Source organism: Pleurodeles waltl, chromosome 9 (genome assembly GCF_031143425.1).
Source record: "Pleurodeles waltl isolate 20211129_DDA chromosome 9, aPleWal1.hap1.20221129, whole genome shotgun sequence".
In the NCBI taxonomy this organism is placed as follows: domain Eukaryota; kingdom Metazoa; phylum Chordata; class Amphibia; order Caudata; family Salamandridae; genus Pleurodeles; species Pleurodeles waltl.
Window position 1 is genome coordinate 695,711,629 of NC_090448.1, and position 26,051 is coordinate 695,737,679.

Consider the following 26,051-nt stretch of genomic DNA (forward strand, 5'->3'; position numbering starts at 1 on the left):
TTATCCCTTATTAGTAGATTAGAGGTGTTCTAGCAGCTTAGGCTGATAGAGGTAGCTATAGCAGAGCAGCTTAGGCTGAACTAGGAGACATGCAAAGCTCCTACTATACCACTTATATCACTTAGTACTATATCATAAGAAAACACAATACTCAGAGTTACTAAACATAAAGGTACTTTATTTTAGTGACAATATGCCAAAAGTATCTCACAGGATATACTCCCTTAGGAGGTAAGTAATATACACAAAATATACACACACAACCAAAATCAGGTAGGTAAGCAGTTAGAAAAGTAGTGCAAACAGTGTAGAACACAATAGAATGCAATAGGAGACAATAGGCCTAGGGGCAACACAAACCATATACTCCAAAAGTGGAATGCGAACCACAAATGGATCCCAGGCCTAGTGTAGTGTGTAGAGAGTCGCTGGGAGTGTAGGAAAACACTAAGGGTGTCCAAGATACCCCACCCCAAGACCCTGAAAAGTAGGAGTAAAGTTACCCTACTACCCAGAAAGACAGTAAAGTTGAGCTAGGGGATTCTGCAAGGACAACAACTGACTGCAGAGCACTGAAGACGGATTCCTGGACTTGAGGACCTGTAAAGGAAGGGGACCAAGTCCAAGAGTCATGCAAGTGTCTGGGGGGGGGGGGGCAGGAGCCCACTAAACCCTGGATGAAGGTGCAAAAGGGCTGCCTCTGGGGGGAAGAAGCCGAAGAATCTGCAACAATGGAAGGTGCCAGGAACTTCTCCTTTGGTCAGAAGATGCCCCACGGCGTGCTGGAGGATGCAGAGTTGTTTCCAAGCAGAAAGACCGCAAACAAGCCTTGCTAGCTGCAAGAGTCGCGGTTGAAGGTTTTTTTGGGTGCTGTCAGGGCTTAGGAAGGACCAGGAAGTCACCCCTTGGAGGAGGAGACAGAGGGGCTGCTCAGCAAAACAGAGAGCCCACGCAGAAGCAGGCAGCACCCGCAGAAGCACCTGAACAGGCATTCAGAAGATCTGAGCACGACGGTCGACTCAGCACAACAAAAGGGAGTCCCACATCTCCACAGGGAAGTAACCATACAGTGGATGATAAAGGGAGTAACCACTCTATTGCAGATCTACTCTCCACTTATCACCACTTAGACAATAAAGTCTCATCTGGACAAGGTTAGCCTTATTGTCCTTCGTTTGGCGGGGGTTATGTGAGAAAGTAGACTCTTTCTAGCATGGTTACCGTCAACTTTGGCCTGTTTGTGAATGTGTGAGTGTGTGTCAGTGTGTTTTTACTGTCTCACTGGAATCCTGCTAGCCAGGACCCCAGTGCTCATAGTTAAAACCCTATTTGTCAGTGTGCTTTGCCTATCTCACTTGGATTCTGCTAGCCAGGACCCCAGTGCTCATAGTTTGTGGCCTATGTGTGTGTTGCCAGTAGTGCTTAACTGTGTCACTGAAGTTCTGCTAACCAGAACTCCAGTGCTGATGCTCTCTCTACTTCCAAATTAGTCACTATAGTTAAGCGACTTCATATTTAAATTTCAGTTGGCACACTGGACCCCCTCCTTATAACTCCCTAATATATAGTACCTAGGTACCTAGGGCATTGGGGTTCCAGGAGATCCTTATGGGCTGCAGCATTTCTTTTGCCACCCATAAAGTGCTCAGACAAACCTTTCTTCAGGACTGCCACTGCAGCCTGAGTGAAATAGTGCCCACACTATTTCACAGCCATTTTCACTGCACTTAAGTAACTTGTAAGTCACCCATATGTCTAACCTTCATTTACTGAAGTCTAGATGCAAAGTTACTACGTGTGAGGGCACCGTTGCACTAGCAAAGGTGCCCCCACGCTGTTCAGGGCCAATTCCCCAGACTTTGCGAGTGCAGGGATACCATTACACGAGTGCACTACATATAGGTCTAAGATCATGAAATTGCTCCCCATTCCAAATCTGGTATTGGGGGGCAATCCCATGCATCCTGGGCGCTCCACCATGGACCCCAGGTACTGCCAAACCAGCTCTCTGAGGCTTGCACTGCAGCTACAGCTGCTACCACCTCAACGACAGGGTTCTGCCCTCCTGGGGTCTGAGCAGCTTTGGGAAAAGGGTGTTACACCCTCTCCCTTTGGAAATAGGTGTTACAGGCTTGGAAGGGGTAGCCTCCCAGAGCCTCTGGAAATGATTTGAAGAGCCCAGATGGTGCCCTTCTTGCATAAGCCAGTCTACACCAGTCCAGGGGCTCCCAGTCCCTGCTCTGGTGCGAAACTGGACAAAGGAAAGGGGAGTGACCACCCCCCTGTCCATCACCACCCCAGGGGTGGTGGCCAGAGCTCCTCCAGTGTGTCCCTGGCGTTAGCCATCTTGTTTTCCAAGGTGTGGGGACACTCTGGAGATCTCTGAGTGGCCAGTGCCAGCAGGTGACATCAGAGACCCCTCCTAATAGGCGCATACCTGGGGTAGGTAGCCAATCCCCATCTCAGGGCTATTTAGGGTCTCTCCTGTGTGTGTCTCTTCAGATTCAGCTTGCAAGACTCCTCCAGGAATCCTCTGCACCCTCTTCTTCAGCTTCTGACCGTCGAATCAACAGCAGACTGCGCCAGGAACCACTGTAACTGCAACAAAGTATCCAGGACGGCTCCTGTGACCTGCAACTTCAGCTCCCGCCAGCATTTGCAACTGTTTCCAAGGTGTGCACGCTCTGAGGACTCCCTGTCTTTATCTGGCACCAGAAGAACCAAAGGAATCTGCTGTGGAGTGAGGGAGTCACTTCCCTGCTCCTGCACCCTCCTTCTGCGACGATGACTGGTTCTCTGGGACTCATCTCCTGACGACGAGCATGCTCCCTGGAACACAGGTGATGGACCAACACGACCCAGACTGTCCTAAGGTCCAGTTGTCCAAATTTGGAGGAGGTAAGAGCTTGCCTTCCCGGTGTGCGACAGTACCCTTGCACACCGTGCCATCTCCAGCTCCTTGGGCTTCTGTGCACTTCTTCCAAGAATCCATCGCACACAGTGTAGCTCGGGTCCCCAGCACTCCATCCTGGGACGCACAACTCACTGAGTTTTTCTCCGGTGGCATGGGACCTTCTTTTGTTGTGCTGCACCAACCGCATTTTGCACCTTCTTTGTCCCTGTGTCCTGGGACTCCTGTGGGTGCTGCGTGGTCATCTGTGGGCTCTCTCTAGATTTGGGAGCCCCCTCTGCCGCCTCAGTCCATGTTGAGGCCCCAAGGTCCCTCCTGGGTCCAGGCAGTTCCATTTTGACCCAAACCCTGACCTTGCTTGAACCAAGGCTTGTTGGATGAATCCAGGTATGCAAACAGCCTGCATCCAACAACTCGACGTGGGACATCTCCTGCACCATGCAGGAACCCGCAGCATCTTCTTTGGTGCTCTTCGGCAGACTTCTTCTAACCGGAGAATCCTCTTTTGCACCATCTTCTAGGTTGGCAGGGGTTCCTGTCCTTCCTGGAATCTTCTAGGACTTCTGGACTTGGTCTCCTCTCTTCACAGGTCTTCAGGTCCAGGAATCCACCATTTGTTGATTGCAGTCTTGCTTGGTTCTTGCAATAACTCTTATCACCACTTGTAGTGTGTCTGGAGGAAACTTGCAGTACTTTACTCCTACTTTCCTGGGCTTTGGGGTGGGATATTTTACTTACCTTTGGTGTTTTCTGACACTCCCAGAGCCTATCTACACACTACACTTGCCTAGGGGGCAATTTGTGATTCGCATTCCACTTTCTTAGTATATGGTTTGTGTTGCCCCAGGCCTACTGCATTCTATTGTTTTTTCTACTGTTTGCACTTTTCTATCACTATTTACATACCTGATTTTGGTCTCTAGTGTATATATGGTGTATAATACGTTCCTCCAGAAGGAGTATTGCCTCTAAGATATTTTTAAGTACCTTTATTTTTGGTAACACTGAGTATTGTCTTTTATTGTTTATAAGTACTGTGTAACTATAGTGGTATTGCAGGAGCTTTGCATGTCTCCTAGTTCAGCCTAAGCTGCTCAGCTGCAGCTACCGCTAGACAGCCTAAGCTGCTAGAACACTGCCTACAGTTCACTAATAAGGGATAACCTGACCTGGTATAAGGTGTAAGTACCTTAGGTACCCACTACAAACCAGGCCAGCCTCCTACAAAGGCCCCACCGTTTTGCATTACGCCATAGCTGGGGAGTGGGGATAACTTGTTAGCCATGCTAAATTGATATGCCATTTCATTGTGTGCATGTTGTAGGATGAGCCCACTTTCAAGTGGGATGAAATATAATGCTCCATACAGTGACCAGAAAACTGAAAGTTACATGCAGCTGAATGTTTTCCCCAGCAATACAAAGTATACGGTGACATGGAGGTAACCCCAGGGGACTACTCTTATCCTGGAATATGACGGGTTTCTTAATCCATTGATTCCATGTTTGCAGGAAAAATGGGCCTGCATCGATTTTGTGTATGAGAATTATGTTGTTTCTTCTTGTAGAGTAAAATCGGTTGCTAAAAGCTAGCAGAGGTATAGCTATTTTACTCAAAAATAACATTGATTGGAAATTTAAAAATATTTGTTGACCTGTCAACATTGTGCCTTTGTTTAAACTGGGAATATGTTATAGCACTCTACAAGGAACTTACATGTAAATTAAATGTGCCAATCTGGTATATGCCAAAGGAGAGAGCACAAGCACTTTAGCACTGGTTAGCAGTAGTAGCGTGCACAGAGTCCTAAGGCCAACAAGCAGAAATCCACCCAAAAGTAGGAGGAGGAAGGCCAAAGGCTTGAGGTGACACTGTAAAGAGGGCCATTCCCAACACTACTCTGCGTTCATTGATTTCTCCACAGCGTTCCGTAGAGTAGTTCGGGAAATGCTGTGGGGAAAACTGCTTCTGCTAGGAATTCCCTCACATCTTATGAGGATTTTCATACCTCTTCACTCTTCTACGTGTACCCAAGTTATGATGGGTGGGAACCAAGGTCTATTGCAAAGAGTTATGATACATAATGGATTGAAGCAGGGGAGTCACCATTGCTATTCTCTCTTTACATTTACGATCTGCCGAGTAGAGTAGGAATACAAAGCAAAAACAACAAGTGATGGACGGAATGCTGAACATTGTCAAACATTCACCCCCTGTACAGTGATCTGGGCCTAAATCCATCGTTTTGAGGGGTGAAACCCTGAAACCGGTCCCAGGATGCTTGTTTCCGGTCCAGGGAGAACCTGGCCTGGCATTTCGGGCTGGACTGTTCCCATGAGGAACAGGTTCAAGACTGATTTGCATATGGCTGGGTTCAAACTGGGGTGGGATGGTGAGCAAAATAACGGATGGATTAAACCCAGATCTGTGACTGGGGGTGAATGTTTGATTGGTTCCGCATTCCGTCCATCCAGTTACGCTATCCCAAAGCGTTTTTGTTTTGCTTTGCTTTTGCCGCCCTAAGTGCGCCGGGTATGTCCAGACGTGGGTCCCGGGCTCACTGTGCCACTGGATTCAAGCTAGCCTGGCTGATGAGGGGTGAAACCCTGAAACCGGTCCCAGGATGCTTGTTTCCGGTCCAGGGAGAACCTGGCCTGGCATTTCGGGCTGGACTGTTCCCGTGAGGAACAGGGTCAAGACTGATTTGCATATGGCTGGGTTCAAACTGGGGTGGCATGGTGAGCAAAATAACGGATGGATTAAACCCAGATCTGTGACTGGGGGTGAATGTTTGATTGGTTCCGCATTCCGTCCAGCGTTTTTGTTTTGCTTTAAGTAGAGTAGGAATGGCAAGGGGCATTCCCCCTAAAATTGGCTCGCAGATGTATGTTGCCTTTTATATATCAACAATGTAGTCCTATTGCCTTTAACACCAGTAGGGCACCAAAGACATCTTAGTGCCTTGGAAGAATAAGTAAGGCACTCTCCTAAGCTTTTGCTATTAACAGATTGTTTAAGTGCTGTGGGGAAAGGCACTTTGCAGCCAGTTTACAAGGCAAATATTTTGTCAGCATTCAGTTATGCGTGTGAAATGATGAACATCAGGAATTAGGTCTTCGATATAGTGGAGGAATGTATTTGACATCCAATTTGTAATTGGAGCTCTTTGTTCGCCACTCATGCTCTCCGACTTTAGTTTGGACTACCTTCCACTGTTGCGCTCGTTTTGGCCGCAGTTTTGTGGTGGAGGAACTGCCTACTCAGAAATGAAAGGGGTCAATTCAAACTGCATTAAAGCACAAAACCTTCGACTTCCAGAGAGAGAGAAAAGTGTTTTTTTTCTTCCTTTAAAGAAGCTAATGAAACGTTTGTGGTGGTTCAAATTGCGGATCTTTCATTGCCAGAATCCCTTTTAAAACATTTTGGAAAAATCCTTGCATAAAGTAAGCAAAAAAGGGTATCTTTCGCTCTGTCAGCAGCACGTGAGAAATTTGGTTGTTCAGGAAAGTTGTGTATGGAAAAAGCCTCAGGCTTATATCTGGAATGTCCCTCATGGAGTGCATAGACTTATTTTGCTTTTAAGGCTGAATTTACTCCCTGTCGGCGAGATCACCGAAATATATGGGTATACCAAAGGTACAGAGACTTCGCGAATTGTGTTTTATACATGTGTAAGATTTAAAAAATATATGCTCTTTGTGTGCCCCTTATTTGCATTCTGCACATCATCACTTTTTTAAAACCTATCTTCCTAAAATATAAGGATCATTCGGCTGCTGAGGCTCCGCAATATTGGTGTGAATCTTGTTGAATTCAAGTATCAAACTCAAATCATATAGTTGTATATGCCCTATTGGCACTTTTCATGTCACTTTTTAAGATCGTTCTTTTTATATCGTCGCAATAACAACGAATGTGTAAATCTGTGTTACAGTTGTTTTTTTTTTGTTCTTCCTATATGGACCTCAATCGGAGTTCCAAAACATAAATAAATATATAAATAAATATATAAATGAATTAATAAATACGTGGAAATACGTGCAGCGTTTTAAACTTTTTGCTGGTTGCAGTAATACGTGATCTGTAAATTTAATGGCATGTTTTGCTCCTGCATATATTCATATTTTTATTGCATGCACCATACTGGTGACTGAATGTGTTAACGTTTTTGTTCGTTGCTGGATGAAATTCATTTCTGTAAAGCTGTGTGCATACAAGAGGTGGCATGTTCTGGTGACACATACACATACATCAGTCTGTGTACACATTTTAATTGTGTCTTCATATAGAAATTCCGTTCAAGATTATTTCGCTATTTTTGATTGGGGAGCTCATGATTTCTGGCATATTTGGTGCAGTCACCATCTTCTCTTCAGTTATAGGGAGAAAGTCTTGCCCTATTCTCCATAAGCTAAAATGCCCAGTCTTTGTGTGGGAATAAAACCTTCTCTGATTTTATTTTATTATACAAGATATGAGCCGAACGAGTCTCACCGGAACGTATCATAAAATTTACATAATACATCTTCATATACACATATATCTCAATATACAAATAAAAAGTACTAAAAAAAATAAAATTCTAAAACATACCATTTCATTTTGCTGCAAAATTAAGAACGAGGGCGCTTTCTCCAGGGTAAAAATTCCAAATCTACTGAAATAGGATACTGGTAAATCCTTCGAGCAGCATGTAACGCTGGACATAAAAATAAGACATGGTCCAAGTCTTGATCAGCCTCTTTACACAAATTACATATGCGATATTTCCTTTTTATTTTTTCCCATACTCCCATTATGGCCCCCATAGTTAGCACATTCAGGTCCATATTTATGGATTTTGCAGCAAAACTGCACTAACGCAGTTTTGCGTCAAAATCCATAGCGCCTGCGACCACCAATCCATAGCGCCAGCAGGGCACCATATTTATGTAATGGCGCAAAGGACAGGTTTGCGTCTAAAGGAAAGATGCTAGCCGGGGGAAATGGTGGGAGGGGAAAACGCGCTAGTTGGCTAGAATTGATGCTAGGCTGGTTAGTGGCAATAATTATGCTGCTGACCAGCCTAGCGTAATTTTCTGACGCACTACCACCCACACATGACTCCTGTCTTAGTAAAGACAGGAGTTATGCCCACCACCCCAATGGCCAGCCCAGTGGACCAGTGTCCCCTGGGAAAGGCCATAATAGCCAGTACCAGGTAGGGGGCCTGATGTAAGGGGCCCCCAATGGCACAAAACATAAAATAAACTTACCTGTACTAACCCAGGATGGGGTCCCCCATCCTATGGCGTCCCTCTGGTGTGGGTGGGAGTATTGCTGGGGTTTGGGGTGGGCATCTGCCGGCCCATTCCATGGTGTTTAGCCATGGAAATGGGTCCACAGGTCCCCTAATGCCTGGTCAGACACAGGTGTCAAATAATGGCGCCAAGCAGGCTTAGCGCCATTACTTTGGTCCGCCTACTTCATGCACATCGTTTTTGTGCCGGAGTACTGTATAAAGAAGGCAGTAGGGGGGTAGTGTGATATTGTGGACAGGAACACCTACCTTGCATCTAATTAGCGCAAGGTAGTTTGCTGCATGCACAATATGACGCTAATCCCTATATTTTGACGCTTGATGGGTCTAGCATCAAAATATAAATATGGAGTTAGCTATGCGCCGTTTTAGCGTCAACATTTTTTACGCTAAAATGGCACAAGCCAAGTATAAAAATGCACCTCAATTTCATAAGAAGAATTACTTTTCAAACACAATGATTCAAATTCCACTTCAAAAATGTTTGTGGTTTTTCTCCTTTGAAGGACAGCTGATAAAAGGGGACTTTTCTTTACTAAGACAAGAATCCCTATTGGTCTGCATGGTAAGAATCGGGCAAGTTTTTTTTTCAGGAAATAGCTTTAACTCAGACCTAGACAGCCCAATAAAGTTACATTTTTCCAACTTAACCAAGTTCAAGATTTTTGCCAAAAACATAATCAAAACTATTCACTTTAATGATTTCAGTTGTTAATTTTTTTCCATGATTTCTCTTCAGAATGCACCAAACATGGCCCCCAGCATATTACTTCTTCAATCCTCATGACATTTGCATTGATGAGACCAAATAGCACCGGTCAAGGCTGACATATTCAAAGATCATTGCTTTCTGAGGATTTTTCCCCTCAACCATATACACATGTAAGTCCAGCATTTTTCATCAAATTTCTGTGCCGTACATAGTAAAAAAGGAAGAACTTTTTATCGATGTAGTGTTAAAAAATTTCAAAAGTGTCTATGTTTGTATGCACTGTAAAATCTTCTCAACCTATTTTGCATGACTAGACGTTTTCTGAGTAATATGAGATGTATATGCTTTTTCATTTAATGGGGCGCAAAAAATCTTCCCCAGATATTTACATGTTTCTGTCACATCAAGAGAATTAGTTTTTGCTGTATTTCTTACCTTGAAGGTTAGAATTTTACTTTTTAGCTATATTCATTTTCAAAAAGTGGCAGACAGCAAAAGTTTTTTAAGTTATTAAAATGTTTTTGTAGGCCTATAGGTGTCAAATCTAACATTACAATATCATCAGCATGTAGCAAACAAGTTTTTGACCACTGACCGTAGGAGGATCTCCTGTAAACGTTGATAATGTCCCTGCTAAATAATAAATATATAAAGAAAATATTAACAGGGTCAGGAGACAACTCAGTTTTTAATCCATTATCTGTTATGTTCATGGTAACACCTTTTGGCCAAGGCCAATATCAAATGTAAGAGGGTCGTAGGGGCAGTCTGTGTCCCTACATGCCTGGGCCCGGTCAGTGCCCCCTCACCTGTCCTTCACAAAGGCTGCATACAGACCCTGGGCCAGGAATTCTCCCTGTCGGTATCCTCTGAACAAAGAAAAGTAAGGCAGGGGGCTGCTGAGGGTATGCATGCCCCAGGCTGCACTACAATCCCACAATGCCAGTGAGGATGCGCTAGGAGGTGCCTACAGCTCGCGCTTTAAAGCGATCTGCTAATCCCGCAGCATGGGTTTCTTCCAGGGGGCTGCATGCCCCAAGCTGCACTGCACTCCCATAATGCCAGTGAGGATGCACTAGGAGACACCTACACCCTGTGCTTTAGAGCACTTTGCTCAACCCACAGTGCAGGTTTCTTCCTGGGGCCTGCTGAGGGACTGCATGCCCAAACCTGCACTGCACTCCCACGACGCCAGTGAGGATGCACTAGGAGTTGCCTATGGCCCGTGCTTTGAAGCACTCTGCTCATCCCACATCAAGGGTTTCTTCCAGGGGGCTGTTGAGGGACTGTGCACTCCCACGATGTCAGTGAGGACAGTCTAGGAGGTGCCTACAGCCCACGCTTTAAAGCATTCTGCTGACCCTGCGCGCAAGTTTCTTCCAGGGGGCTGCTGAGGGACTGCATGCCCCAGGCTGCACTGCACTCCCATGACGCCAGTGAGGAAGCGCTAGGAGGCACCTACAACCCGTGCTTTAAAGTGCTCATTTCATCCCCAAAGACCTTGCCAAAAGCCGCATCTGCGCCTGTCCATGGCCGGATGAGGCTGGTCTGGGCCGATCCTTAACTCCTGACTGCCAAAAGGTGTGAGTGAATACCTGCAAACACCGTTTGGATGCCTGGGTTGGTAAGTAGTTGACATACCCACCGTTGCTGTTGGCATACTCTCATGATATGACAAAAAGATTGGTGGACTTACTCGCTGTTGTGCTCAGGTTTGCTGCCCTTTGAGTCAGCGAACTGATTATGTTGAGTCCACCTAAGTGAAGGCTCCTCTATTGTTTTTTTTTTTTTTTACTTCTGTCTGTCTTGGTCCCTGTGACTTCATTTCTAAGCTGCCTGCACTGTCTGTTCTTAGATCTTTGGGCCTTGGGCATCTCTGCTGTACAATTGGGTCCCTTTGGGCTCCATATTTTTGGCTTAATCAGTTTTTGTTCCCTCTGGCAATTAGTGAAGCGGGCCCCCATGTAGTATTTCCTAGATGGAAGCCAGCTGCCTCAAACTCAAATCAGACACGATGGAGATACTCAAAATTGGCCCCACCCCTTCCACCTGGAACGACTCCTGGTGGCTCACTGCACTGACAAACGCCCCCACTCCCACAGACCAGTCACGCAATATGGGCATTATCCTGGACTTCTCTCTATACATGACCCGCCAAGTCAACGCCGTCTCTTTGTCATGCTTCCACACCCTATGACTCCTTCGAAAGATCTTCAGGTGGATCCCCTCTGACACGAGGAAGACAGTCACCCATGCACTCGTCACTAGCAAACCGGACTACAGCAATGCATTCTATGCCTGCATCACCAAGAAACTACAATCAAGACTACAAATAATCCAGAAAGCAGCAGCTAGACTCATCCTGGACATCCCCTGAGACAGCCACATCTCCTCCCACCTCATAGACCTACACTGGCTCCCAGTCAACAAGCGCATCACATACAAACTACTGAACCACACCTACAAGGCACTACACAACATAGGGCCGGCATACCTCAACCATTACCTTGCCTTATACATACCCAACAGACAAGTCCGTTCTTCCCAGCTTGCCCTCGCAGCCGTTCCCAAGATCCAGAACAGCACAGCAAGAGGAAGATCCTTCTCCTACCTCGCAGCCCGGACATGGAACATGCTACCTGTAAAACTCAGGCAGACTGCACCACTGGAGCAGTTCATTAAGGAACTCAAGACCTGGCTCCTCGACTGAGTAGCACACCCGCAAACAGTGCGTTGAGACCCTATGGGTGATTAGCCACGCTTTAGAAATCACTAATTGATTTATTGATTCTCATACATTTGTGCTTCCCTAGGGCAAGTAGTCCAGGAGATTGCTCTGTTTTCTTTTCCCTCAGTCATTGGTAGGGGTTGCTCCTTCACCAGCCAGTACCTTAATTGTGCTTGGCTGTAATCTTATTCAATAGGTTCCCAGCAGGGTGGGATCTGTTGGGGGTGTGCCACTGCTAATAACTGGTTAATTTTACTTCCCTTTATAGGCTATATATCATCTAGCGCACATCCAAAAGTAGGGCTTTCATTTTCTCTTGCTTCTTGTATAAGTGCAAGCAGACACTCAGACAAGAGCCTCCCCTACCTTTGCCTTTTTCCCTCGCAGCCAATAGGATGGGTAAGAGGATCCACATCCACTTCCCCAGCTAAGTGCACCTCCATTGACAAGATGCCCCATAGGGCGATGGGGGTTCTCATTACAGAGATAGAGCTCACAGAATGCTGCCTTTCCCTTCAGGGAGGGAAATCCCAGGGGATAGTTCAGCTCCAACTACCTGCAATTCCGTGTCCGTGTACACCTTGCTGGAACCTGCCATAAATGTGGGCCCCCCACCCCAGTTCCCCGTGCAACAGTCCTTCCATTAAGCAGACAGGGAGAACCAAGCAAAATAGACACCCATCACATCAGCCAGTCATGGCTGCCACTTCAAATCTTAGTAGGCAGACATGTGCTACTGAGGACCTGGCAGGGTCTTTTGGTGAGGATCCTATCTGTGAAGTTCACGCACATAAATCAGCATGGATTGGGCATCTTATTGCAGATTGCATGAGCAATATTAAAGGCGACTGAGTTGAATTTAGCCTTTTTTATCCCTGACCTGAGTCCATTGAAATAGAGCTGCCCCTCCCAAGACAAGCTGGAGCACATTTAGACCCAGGTACTCGCACAGATGCCACGGGCAGCAGGGCTTGTCAGGGAGGATCTTCAAGGGAAAGGCAACTACTAAATGCGCTGAGCCCTTCTTTAGTTCACATCAGCAGGATAGGGGACTATTAGCATCTACCTCACAGCAGGCCTGTGGCTCTCGGGACACTGACCACCCACCTCCCACCCCTCCTCTCCTACATAATTTGCTTCTTTGCTTCAAGGTAGGGGCGAGCTGAAAGGGTCCCAAATCCCCAAGTGACTGTAGATCAGGCAGTTGCACAGGGGGAATAAGGCTCCCAAGGGTTAATATTCCACCAGCCTCATGTCCGTATGTTGTAATATTTAGTAGAGTACCAAAGCTGCATGCTGTTCTGAGAGAGACCTATGATGCATTATTCAACAAAACACTGGGCGGGCTTGTAAAATATAGAGACTTTCCCTTGACACAGGCCTTTAACATACTACTTATCTGACGGGTTCCATGGCTAGGGCCAGGCTGGGTGGCTTGTGAAGGGGACTGCATCATTGTCAACTTTAGGTTCTCTCACTAGCTCGATTAGTGCTTTTTGGGTGGGCATGTAATAATCTTGAGGCGAATAGTTGCATAGAGCCTCTTCCTTTGGGGTATTTTTATAAGCCACCCACTCAACAACATGCAGCCATCCTCTGGCAGCCTCAGCAGCCTACTCTCTCCCCTGCTCAGCTCAATCCTTCTCAGCCTAGAGGTGGTGATTTCTTTGCAATACCAACCTACAATCGGTTTGAACCTTTAGGAGTACACTGACTTACCAAAGATAAACAGCAACCATTGCCACCAACTACCTGAAATCTGAAGTGCTCAGCCCATTCAGCCCCCCCTAGTTCCACTCTCTTTAACCCTCCCCCATGCATTTAGATGTGCATTATAATTTAGACCCATCTGCCCCTTTTAACGCGGTTCTCGATTTGCAACCCCTTGGAGCTGCTGATATAGCAAGCAATCCTATAATGAATGCCCAAACCAAGCTAATTTCATGGAACGTAGTGGGCCTGGATACCAAACTGGTAAACCCAGACTGGTGCAGATTTATAAATGACTATAATATTTGCATCTTCCAGGAAACCTGGGCAGTGTTGCCCTTGTATCTCTCCAGGTTTGCCAACTGTTGGCAGCGCTCTCATTGGGACTGGCAAGTCATCAGGGGGCCTAACTATATGGGCGAAATCCTCAATTGTTGACTCACCTGAGTTACTATGTTTAAGCTTTACCATTGCCGGTGAACTGATATATTACATTTATAATGTTTACTCACGGTCTTCAGGTGCCAAATCAAAGTCAAAGGTGCTAGACATCTTCAAACGCATACTGGTCCATTATTCCGGCAACCACAAGGAAGATAGTGAGTAGTGACTTCAACTGCCAATCTGAACCCCTTAGCATTGATAGTTGGTCTCCCATGGCCGAAGAGGATGCTGTTTGCCATATTCCTGAAATAAGAATTGCACCTACTAAGAAATGGTCCACTGTAGCACTTCAAATGAATGCCCTCACTCTGAATCAGGGCCTGCGGGCATGTAATGGCAGAACCAACTCTGATAGACTAGGAGCACACAAATTTAACAGAGTAAACCATATTAGCCTAATTGATTATTTTATGCTTGATGTCAGAATTTGGCCAGATATAATTGATATGACAGTGGTTCCACGCACTGACAGCGATCACAATGCCCTGTCACTAAAGTTGAGTATCACCAACAAGGCAAACACCAGTGCAATAGTTGAGAATTTTGACAGTAAGCTGGAAGTCGCTAGCAATAGGCATAGGATTAAGTGGTGTAGGGTGCAACTCATGCAGGAGTACAGCAGCTGATCTATAGCCTTGTTGCTGACTGTCTGGAGGAGCTGTCAACAGTGGACCTATCAATGGGTGTTTTGGAGATCCTGGAGGCAGCAGAATCAACAAACAACCAGTTATTTTTAAACCTAAGAGACGTGTATTTTTAAAAAAGAAGACGGGTGAGCCAGTAGGGGGAGGTGCCAACACTCCTGGTACCACACCACATATAGAAGGTCCAGGTTTAATCTGGTCAAGGCAGTAAAGGAGCAAGACAGATCTTTGATCCTGACCACCAGGTGTCACCATAAAAAAGCACTCTTAGATGCCAAAAAAAGGGGAGAGGGAAAACTGGGAGAGCCTTTTAGAGGCGGCAAGATCTAAAGATCAACGTTCCATCTAGAATCTGGTTGCAACTGGAAGCCGGGATGGGGCATGCTCCTTAGAAAGTAATGTCCCAGCTAGTGACTGGGTTATGCATTTCTCTATCCTCTATTCACAAAGTGGGGACCGGATGTACCCCTTAGCTGATAGGTAGATTCCAGGATTACTAGAATGTTTTGCAGCACCTTCAGGAAGAAGGTACGAGCTCTGTGGCTGGTCTACGTCCGAACATAGAACAACCACATGGTATTGACCCATACAATATCACAGCCCAGGAACTGCTAAAAGCTATAAGAGGGATTGTTCCAAACAAGGCCCGTGGTCTTGATAAGATCTCTGACGACCTGTTCTCAAATGAGTGAAATGTCTGGAGTGTTTACTTTTCAATAGTATTTACTGCCATAATGCAAGGAGCCCCCATTCCATCTACGTGGGCAGGGGCTGAAATCAGCCCTATTTATTAAAAAAAAAAAGGCTCAGGGGATTCTCCCACTAACTATAGGCCAATAAGCCTTATCAACAGTGCACAAAAGCTTTTTAGTAAGGTAATACTGGACAGGTTGCAGAATTGTATGTCCTTAAATGATGCCTTAACTTCCTTGCAAGCAGGTGTTAGGGAGTCTGTTAGCACTATAAATCAGATGTTTCACCTCCAAATGCTATTCTGGAAAGTCATTACCCTGGGCTGAGGCCGATTATATGTTGTCTTTGTAGACCTTTGCTCGACCTTTGATTTAGTCCCCAGATAGATCCTGTGGAATGTCCTTGCTACAGTGGGGGTCCCGGCTACATATTTGACATCCCAGTGAAATTGCTCACTGACAACTACATCCAAGTGAGATGTGGCAGCGCAGGCAAATTGCCCTAACCCTTCCCAGTGAATATGGAAGTTAGGCAGGGGTGTGTCTTTGCACCAATGTTATTTTCTCTGTACATTAACGGCCTTGTTGACCATCTAGAATCAGTCACGGCTCACATCGCTTAAAAGGGGTGGGTGCGGCATGACAGGGAGGGAAAGGGGGTACAGGGGGACCGGGGGGTACATTAAATTATTATTATTTTTTATTAAAAACTTACCCGATCCACCGAACCGCAGCCGCTTTCCTTTCCAGCGTCGCTGCAGGCACAGGCTCCCAGCCTGCCCTGCGCCAATCCTGACGCTGCTCAAAGCAGCATCAGGATTGGCTGGGAGCCTGTGTAGGCTCTCTCCAGCCCGGCAACTGTGTTGCCAGGCTGGAGACAGCCTACTGCGCATGTGTGTTTGGCTGGCCCAAGGCGGCTGGCCAAACACACATGCGCTCTGAGGGTGAGTGCTGGGCACTCCCCCTCAGTGCACGTCACCCCTGTGGCCCCACCCCTTCCAAAACAAAAGGATAATAAACTTAGTTTGAAATGTTTGCAGCTTCTGCTGCTGGTTGGGGGGGGGGGGTGACACTCCTCCACCATTATGGAGGAGTTGCCCCTGTCTAGAATTGTATGATAATGATGCCCCCAAGCTGACAAATCAGAGGGTTCCTGCACTCATATATTCGCGGACGATACTCTACTCCTCTCCAGAACCCCAATGGGACTACAGAGGCTGCTGACTTGTTTCGAACGTTTCTGTAAAGTGAGAGGTTTAGAGATCAATTTGAGCAAGACTAAGTATATGATTTGGATTCCAGGGTGCTCAACTAGGGCAAATCCTAGGCTAGCAGGAACTCCCCTTGAGTGTGTACGTACTGGGTATAACCCTAACTGAGCCTCTGGGATTCCACACACATATTGTGCAGAGCAGGCTTATGCTGGAAGAAGTAGCAAAAGATATCATTAAGATGCTACTAAATCTCAGTCCCACCCTATTCAGCCAGCTTTACAAATTTATAACACTCTGGGGACAGCTTGCTATGGAGCAGAACTGTTGGGTCATCTCAGTGTGAATATACTTTTCAGTGGTGGAAAACCGCTTTATGTGACAGTTGATCGGACTCCCTATAAGTGCCCCACTGCTTCTGATCAGGCTAAATCTAGGGTTGAGACCTCTTCTAGATAAAGTAGGGTTGTGTACTTTACTTTACTGGAGGAGAATATGGCTCACCCCAGAGCTCTCTTCTTACCACAATGTTTTAGAGGAAATTCTGCCCATAGCTGGTTCAAGTGATATCACGTGGATAAGGTACATCAAGGCCACTTTACTGGAAATAGGGCTTTAGAGTCTGTGGAGTTCTCCTGTTAAAGCTAGGGTAACAACCAAGCCAGTGCTCAAATTTCCATAATGGCACTCCAAAGGCTCTGATTTATTTACCTAGATGAGTCATGGCCCCCTGACAAAACATTTCTATTTGTTAAAGATTCGTACTGGTTAGAGGATTTCCTGGATGAGATAGAACCCAGCTATCTAGGCAGCTGTGCCTACAGTTTTGGTATGGAACTTTGCCACTTGGCTCCTACATTGCAAAATGGGCACTCTAGGAGGCTGGCCTGGTTTGTAGTGGGTACCAAAGGTACTTACACTTCATACCAGGTCCAGTTATCCCTTATTAGTAAAATGTAGTCAGTGTCTAGAAGCCAGGCCATCTAGAGGTAGCTGTAGGCAGAGAAGTCTAGGCTGTACTAGGAGACTTGCAAAGCTCTTGCAATACCACTGTAGTCACACAGTACTCACTCACAGGAAAGACAATACTCAATGTTACAAAAATAAAAGTACTTTATTTTAGTGACACAATGCCAAAAATACTTTGGAGACTATACTCCCTTAGGAGGTAAGTAAATTACACAATATATATTAGTAACCAAAAACAGGATAGTACACAGTAGGAAAACAGTGCAAATAGTGATAATCACAATAGGTTGTAATAAGCCTGGGGGAACAAAAACCATATACTAAAATAGTGGAATGCGAAAGTCGGTTTCTCACCTAGGCAAGAGTAGTGTGTAGAGGGGTGCTGGGAGTGTAAGAAAACACCAAAGGTAAGTAATAGACCAGATCCCAGGAAAGCAGGTGTAAAACACAGCAAGTTACCTAAAACGCACTAGAAGTCGTGATAGAAGATAATGCAAGAACCAGAAGAGACTGCAAGACACCAACGATGCATTCCTGGGCCTGAAGACCTGCGGAAGAAGGGGACCAAGTCCAAGAAGCACTGAAGAATCCAGAGAGAACAGGAGCCCCTGCTAACCCGGATGAAGGTTCAAAAGAAGAACCACCAGTGAGAAGACAAAGTCAGTGTTGCACCAAAGAAGACAGATGCGGGTTCCTGGTTGGTGCAGAAGATGTCCCACGCCGGATGGATGAATGTAGTCTGGTTTGCGTTGCTGGATTCTGCCAACAAGCCTTGGTATATGCAAAGCTCACGGTTAGCTGAAAATGGCGCTGCCTGGGACCAGGAGGGACCTGGGGCCAGATGTATCAAAGCTTTTTGCATTCGCAAACGGTGCGAATGCCCATTTGCGAATGCAAAAAGCCATTTCAGAATTTATCAAAGGCATTCCGAAAGCAATTTTAAGGAATCGCTAAAATAGCGATTCCTTAAAATTGCGAACCTGTTTAGAGAGTCGCAAATTGCGACTCTTTAAATAAGTAATCGCAAATAAGGATTCCTTATTTGCGATTTCTAAAGCACATGTAAGAAGCAGTTCCTTAATGCGAATTGTGCATTAAGGAATTGCTATTTACCACCAAGTTGAACTTGGTGGTAACCAAGTGCAAATTTTAAAAATGCATTTAATATGCATTTTTTAAATGTACATGTAAAGCACACATGCCCTTTTGGCATGTGTGCACCTTACATGTCCTAAAAAACGTTTTGGGGTGCAGCAGAGGGGGCCTTAGGCCCCCAGCACCCTGGGGTTTTGCATTTACAAAATTGCGTATTTCCAGTTAATAAATTTCAATTTTGGAAATGCAAAAAATTCGCAAATATGGGCCTACAGGCCCATAGGTGCGAATGGGGCTGGTATCGCAATTTGCGATTCGGTAATAGCATTTGCAATTTTTAAGAAATCGCTATTACCGAATCGCAAATGTGATACATTGCATTTTGCGAATCAGAAATAGCAATTTCTTAAAAATCGCTATTTCCGACTCCCACAAGGCATTCTTGATACATCTGGCCCCTGGTGGCCTCTACCCAGGAGGGTAAGACAGAGGGGGCTCTCAGCAACTCAGAGAGCCCTCAGAAGACCAGGCAGCGTGCACAGCACGAGGACAAAGAAGGTACAAATGGAGGCCCACACAGCACAACACAAAGGATTCCCACTCTGCCAGAGAACCACTCAGGAAGCTGTGCGTCGCAGGATGGAATGCTGGGGGCTTAGCCTGTGCTGTGCACAAAGAACTTCTTGGAAGGTCGCACACAAAACATTGGCAACTGCAAGTCACTCAGTGCACAGGGGTACTGTCTTGCTTGGGGAGGCAAGCCCTTACCACCACCAAAGTTGGACATCTGGACGTTGGGTCTGCCGGAGTTACTTTAGTCCACCACCCATGTTGCTGGATCCACACCTGTCATCTGGGGAGGGGACCCAAGCCACCGGTCGTCGCTGCAGAGAGGTGCCTGCTGAAGCAGGGAAGTGACTCTGTCACTCCACAAGAGATTCCTCCGGTTCTTCTGGTGCAGGCTGAAGACAGGCAGTCCTCGGAGGATGTACGACCTGGAAACTGTTGCAGTTGCTTGCAGGAGCTGAAGATACAATGTTGTAGAAGTTGTCTTAGCTTCTTTGTTGCAGTTTTGTAGAGTACCTGGAGCAGTCAGCGGTTGATCCGTCGGTAGGAGATGAAGTAAAGGATGCAGAGGATTCGTGCTGGAGTATTGCAATCCGAATCTGAAGAAACACCCAGAGGAGAGACCCTAAATAGCCCTGGAAGGGGTATTGGTCACCTAACCAGGTAAGCGCCTATCAGGAGGGGTTTCTGATGTCACCTGCTGGCACTGGCCACTCAAATGCTCCCAGAGTGCCCCACCACCTTGGAATCCAAGATGACAAAACCCAGGTATACTCTGGAGGAGCTCTGGGCACCACCCCTGGGGTGTCCAGTTTCGCGCCAGAGCAGGGACTGGGAGGGTCCCTGAACCTGTGTAGACTGGATTATGCAAGGAGGGTACCATCTGTGCCCTTCAAAGCATTTCCAGAGGCTCTGGGAGGATACCCCTCTCATTCCTGTAACACCTATTTTCAAAGGGAGAGGGTGTACCACCCCTCTACTATAGGAAATGTATTGTTCTGCCTTCCTGGGATTGAGCTGCTCAAGCCCCAGGAGGGCAGAAGCCTGTCTGTGAGGTGGCAGCACTTGGGGCTGCCTGGAAAACCTCAGAAGGCTGGTATGGCAGTATGAGGGGTCCACTGTGGAGCCCCCAGAGTGCATGGGATTGAGCGACCAATACTGGAATCAGTATTGTGGTACAATTCCCAGTTGTTAGACACCTTACATGGCCATATTCGGAGTTACCATTGTGAAGCTGTTGTTGACCTATGACCAGTACACACTTAAAACTTAAAATGGCGTCCCGCACTAACAAAGTCCGGGGAAATGGGCCTGGACGATGTGGGGGCATCTCTGTTAGTGCAGGGGTTCCCTCACACGCAGGTACTTTGCACCCAGCTTCGGGGTCTGAAGGTCTGACATATAGGTGACTTATAAGTGACCTGGTGCAGTGAAAATGGCTGTAAAATAGTGCATGCACTATTTCACACAGGCTGCAATGGCAGTCCTGTAGAAGCCTCTGCATAGGCTCCCTATGGGTGGCAAAAGAAATGCACAGCCCTTTGGGATCCCCTGGAACCCCAATGCCCTGGGTACTTAGCTACCATATACTAGGAAGTTATAATGGGGGGCCAGTATGCCAATTTGAAGTGAAATACTGGGTTACCAGTATGTAAGGACAAATTTGGAATCAGAGAGAGCATAAGCACTGGGGTCCTGGTTAGCAGGATCCCAGTGACACAGTCAAGCATACTGACCAAAACAGTGAAACATACTGACAAGTAGGCCACAAACCATAAGCACTGGGGTCCTGACTAGCAGGATCCCAGTGACACAATCAAAACACACTGACAAAGAGGCCAAAAATGGGGGTAACCATGCTATAAAGAGGCTAATTTCTCACAAGGAAGTGTATGAGGCTCTGTGTCCAATGTGTAGCGATCCCAAAGAAACAGTTGAACACATCTTGTTTTTCTGCCCAGAGTTAATTAATTGCAGGAGAAATTGGATAATCCTGTTGTGTCAGAGTCTGTGAGTTAGATATTACAAAGAGGCCACTAGGATGGTGAGATATGACGCTAGTCACATAATTGGCTTCGCTGTAAGCAGATTTCTGCTGGGAATGGGAGATTAAGTCAGTTGGCGCGGACTGGACTTACCCCCAGAGGCGTGCATTTAGCTATACAAAACCCAAGTTCCCACATCCCACTGAATGATGAATGTGCCTTATTACCTCAACTGAGTTTTGCCTGGCTCCTACAGTACATCAATGGAAGCTTTTTACTGGTATTACTGTCTTCCTTTGGGGCCTCTTTGTTTGGAACCGCAGGGAAGCACCGTCTATGCACGTGTCACATTTGATGTGTTGTTGGTGAATTGTATGTTTGTGATGCTTATGTAAAGACTTCCTAAACCGTCAGGGAGCCTGTACTGTATTTTATTGTTGAGGACCAGGGCCCTAATTCTGAGTATATCTCCTTAACACCTTCTAAACATGTTCTTATTTGTTGATTTTTTTATTGTTTTATATATGTGATTTTATGGCTGTGAGCAGAAGTGACGTTCATTTATTTATCTATCTATCTATCTATCTATCTATCTATCTATCTATCTATCTATCTATCTATCTATCTATCTATCTATCTATCTATCTATCTAAATAAATGTAAAAGGGCTGATGGTATTCCAAATGTGACAAGTTTCTTCCATAATGTAGGTCGATCAACATGGGCAAAGACTATCCTTGAAGGTGTTTTAGTACTCTTGTAGCAAGGTCTCTCTTTGTATTATGGAGACTGGGATTTTGTCTGGGCCCATAGCCCTCGAAGGTCTTGCCTTCAGTGCAAAACTTTTAATCAACGTCACCGATGAGGGGGTGGGTGCATGCATATCTGTACACACTAAATACATAGACATCTCAGCCTTTGGAATGAAAACAGTCTCTTTATTTGCAGCATATAACTTAGAGATGTATTTTATGCACACTTGCTCACTTACAAGTAATGGCAGGGCTTTGCGTCTAGACCCAGACGTCCGCATTCGAGTTGCAGAACTTCCTGCTATTATTTCAAATGGAGTTTTCCCTAAAAGCCATCCATTTTTTACCTGAAATAATTTCTTTGTGACGGTCTTTTGTCTTGATTTTGTTCTTTACAACACTATGGCGGTCATTATAACATTGGTGGTAAAAGCTGCTTACTGCCTTGCAGAAGACCGCCAACACACCGCTGTGTCCGCGGAATTCCACCACAGCTATTATGACCCACAGCAGGAATCCGCCAAAATTCAGACACCCACACAAGTCCGCCACACCAAAGGTCAGTGATAAACTGGCGAAAACAAAACCTCCACCGTCACGCCAACAGAAATATGCCCACACTATCACGACACATGAATCCACGCGGCGGTCTTTCAATCGCGGTATTCCATTGGCGGTACACACCGCCGCGCTCAAAATACACGCACATATACAAAACACGGCCACATTGGACAATTCGAAATACACACACCTGATACACATACACATACCACTCCTACACACCCATTAAAATATAAAACACACACCCACATCACCCACAAACCCTCACACCACAAAATTCTGAAAGTAGGCCAGAGAGAAAGCAACAGCATCCACAGGCACACAACACCATCACCCAAAGAACTTCCACGCACCTCACACAACACACCACTACATATCAGCACACTTATCACCACACACTCCACCCCACACATCACCTACACCACCCCATGGCACGGCAAAGACACGCCATGTTCTCGGAGGAGGAGCTTAGGGTCATGGTGGAGGAAATCATCCGGGTAGAGCCACAGCTACTCGGAGCACAGGTGCAGCACACCTCAATTGCAAGGAAGATGGAGCTATGGCAAAAAATAGTGGACAGGGTCAACGCAGTGGGACAGCACCCAAGAAATCGGGAGGACCTCAGGAAGAGGTGGAACGACCTACGAGGGGAAGTTGCGTTCCGTGGTCTCAAGACACCACCTGGCGGTTCAGAGGACTGGCGGCGGACCCCCACCTCCTCCCCCACAACTAACAACATGGGAGGAGCAGGTCTTGGCGATTCTGCATCCTGAGGGCCTCGCAGGAGTAGCTGGAGGAATGGACTCTGGTAAGAGAAATCTTAAATATTACATCCCCTACCCTACCTGCATGCCATCACATACCCCCACCCTCACCCTCACCCTCACCCCCAGCACCCCAACTCCTCACATATGTCCCAACATCACAAATCACCCATCCCAACACTAAACCCTGTATGCAACAACAAAGAATGGACACCCATCACTAAAGCATGCCCACTGCACATACCCATACAACCCCCTAAACCATCATCACACAAGGTCCCACACAGGAATACAAGCACTGGGGTACACGGTCACCCACCCATTGCACACCATGACACACACAGATGTAATAACCATCCTTTTATACCTCTGCAGGACCCCTACCGAACGTCACCGGACAGGAGGGTCCACACATGTCCACACCACCAACAGAAGAGGCCAACAGTGATAACAGCAGCTCTGTCCAACTGGATCTAGATGACCAGCCCGGCCCATCGGGGACCTCGGGACAGTCGGTTCCCCTCACCCAGTCACAGGCCACCACAAATCTTCCCCCCTCTGGAAACACCAGCACAGCACCCACCCAGCGGGCCCATACCTCCGTCCCCAGGACACGTCAAGCAGCAGTGTGTCCACCACTACAAGGAACCCAGGATAGCCCACCACCCCAACAACAACAGGGACCTGGGGGCAGTGGTAGTGGGCACACGGTCCAGGGGACGGAGGCCCAGGAACACATGGGAACTGGGAGGGCTTCTGTGCGACAGGGGGCGGACAGGCCAAGGGAACCCACTCTCCACGAGGCCCTCTCCTCCATCTTGGGAGCATACCACCACTCCCAGGAGATGATGGCAACGGTACTGGCCAAGTTTCAGGAGACCCAGCGGCATGCAGGAGGAACAGTATATGGGCTTCAGGGAGCATCTCAGAACCATCAGCTCCACCCTGGGCACTATCGTAGGGGTGCTGAAGGAATTGCTCAACACCAGGAGGGACACTGTGGCACTACAAAGGGCCCCTGACACTAGCATGGACGATGAACTGCCCACCACCTCCGCCGGCGCTAGTGGACAGGACGTCCCGCCACAGGACCACCACACCAGCACCCCACCCCCTGAAGAGGGAGAACCACCCCGCAAACGGTCCCTGAGATCCAGGACAAAGACAGAGCACGATACCAAGACCCCCGCCAAGAAATGAGACCACCCTGATTGTCATCCTACTGTCCCACTTTGTCACCGTGTCCATACTTTAACTGCCCCAGCTCCACTTCCTATGCCCATTTGGGCAATGCACCTGTGAGACTAATAGACTGGACTCTGCCATGGACATTACTCCGCCATCACCCCTCACCATTTCACTACCCCCTCCAATATTGAGCACTTAAATAAACACACTTAAAGCACAAAACAATCTGGAGTCTGTCTGTGATTTCGAAATAGTGTATTAGCAATTACAGTGACAAAATGTTCTTTCAATTGTAATGTCAACATACCTATGTCAGACAGCTCTAGTCCACGAGGAATCTAAGCAGATGTCACACAGTGGGACCCACATCTGTGAAATCGTAAGGGAAAGTGACAACTCAGTGGCCATACACTGGGTGAAAACGACACACAGCAGAGAGGTAGTAGTGTTAAAGTACATGTAGTAGGCAGGTCTGTACTCTTACCTGTGTCTCACTGGAAATATTGCTGGATCACTGAGTCCCTGTTGTTCATGTCTTCTTCCTCTGCTTCCTCGTCTTCACTGTCCACAGGCTCCACAACTGCAACAACACCGCCATCTGGACCATCCTCCTGCAGAAAAGGCACCTGTCGTCGCAAAGCCAAGTTATGAAGCATACAGCAGGTCACTATGATCTGGCACACCTTCTTTGGTGAGTAGAATAGGGATACACCTGTCATATGGTGGCACCTGAACCTGGTCTTCAGGAGGCCGAAGGTCCGCTCGATCACCCTCCTAGTTCGCCCATGGGCCTCATTGTAGCGTTCCTCTGCCCTTGTCCTAGGATTCCTCACTGGGGTCAGTAGCCATGACAGGTTGGGGTAACCAGAGTCACCTGCAAATGGTGAGGGACAACTGTTAGACACGCACTAACCTGGAGGGATATCCCCAGACCCAGACAACCATTCCCACTGACTTGCCTCCAGGTGCTCCCCTAATAGCCACACACGGTGCCTCTGGAGTTGACCCATCACATAAGGGATGCTGCTATTCCGCAGGATGTAGGCGTCATGCACTGAGCCAGGGAACTTGGCATTCACGTGGGAGATGTACTGGTCTGCCAAACATACCATCTGTACATTCATAGAATGATAACTCTTCCGGTTTCTGTACACCTGTTCACTCCTGTGGGGGGGGGGACCAAAGCCACATGAGTCCCATCAATGGCATCTATGATGCCGGGGATGTGTCCCAGGGCATAGAAATCCCCTTTCACTGTAGGCAAATCCTCCACCTGAGAGAAAACGATGTAGCTCTGCATGTGTTTCAGAAGGGCAGACAACACTCTGGACAATACGTTGGAAAACATAGGCTGGGAAATCCCTGATGCTATGGCCACTGTTGTTTGAAATGACCCACTTGCAAGGAAATGGAGCACTGACAGCACCTGCACTTGAGGGGGGATTCCTGTGGGATGGCGGATTGCTGCCATCAGGTCTGGCTCCAACTGGGTACACAGTTCCTGGATTGTGGCACGGTCAAGCCTGTATGTGATAATCAAATGTCGCTGCTCCATTGTCGACAGGTCCACCAACGGTCGGTACACAGGAGGATGCCGCCATCTCCTCACATGTCCCAGCGGACGGTGCCTATGAAGGAGAACAGCGAGCACAGAGTCAAACAACTCAGAGGTACGTACCCACAGTTTACCCAGAACACCAATCATACACAAAAGGTGGCCTGTATGTGTGTTGAGTCTAGGCCTAGGTATGTGTGACGCAGTTGGAAATGAAGCCATGTGGGCCCCTGAAATGGCGGCTGCCTGACCTGTAAAGTGGGA

At 47.0% G+C, this 26,051-nt stretch overlaps 1 long non-coding RNA gene across 1 annotated transcript in view; it reads left to right on the forward strand.

Annotated features, from left to right (window-relative positions):
* LOC138258702 (uncharacterized) overlaps positions 1–26,051 on the forward strand; it is a 139,862-nt gene that overhangs the window by 85,967 nt on the left and 27,844 nt on the right. Inside the window, exon 2 of the long non-coding RNA XR_011198513.1 lies at positions 8,950–9,092. This is a non-coding gene — a long non-coding RNA (uncharacterized lncRNA). The remainder of the gene's footprint in view (positions 1–8,949; positions 9,093–26,051) is intronic.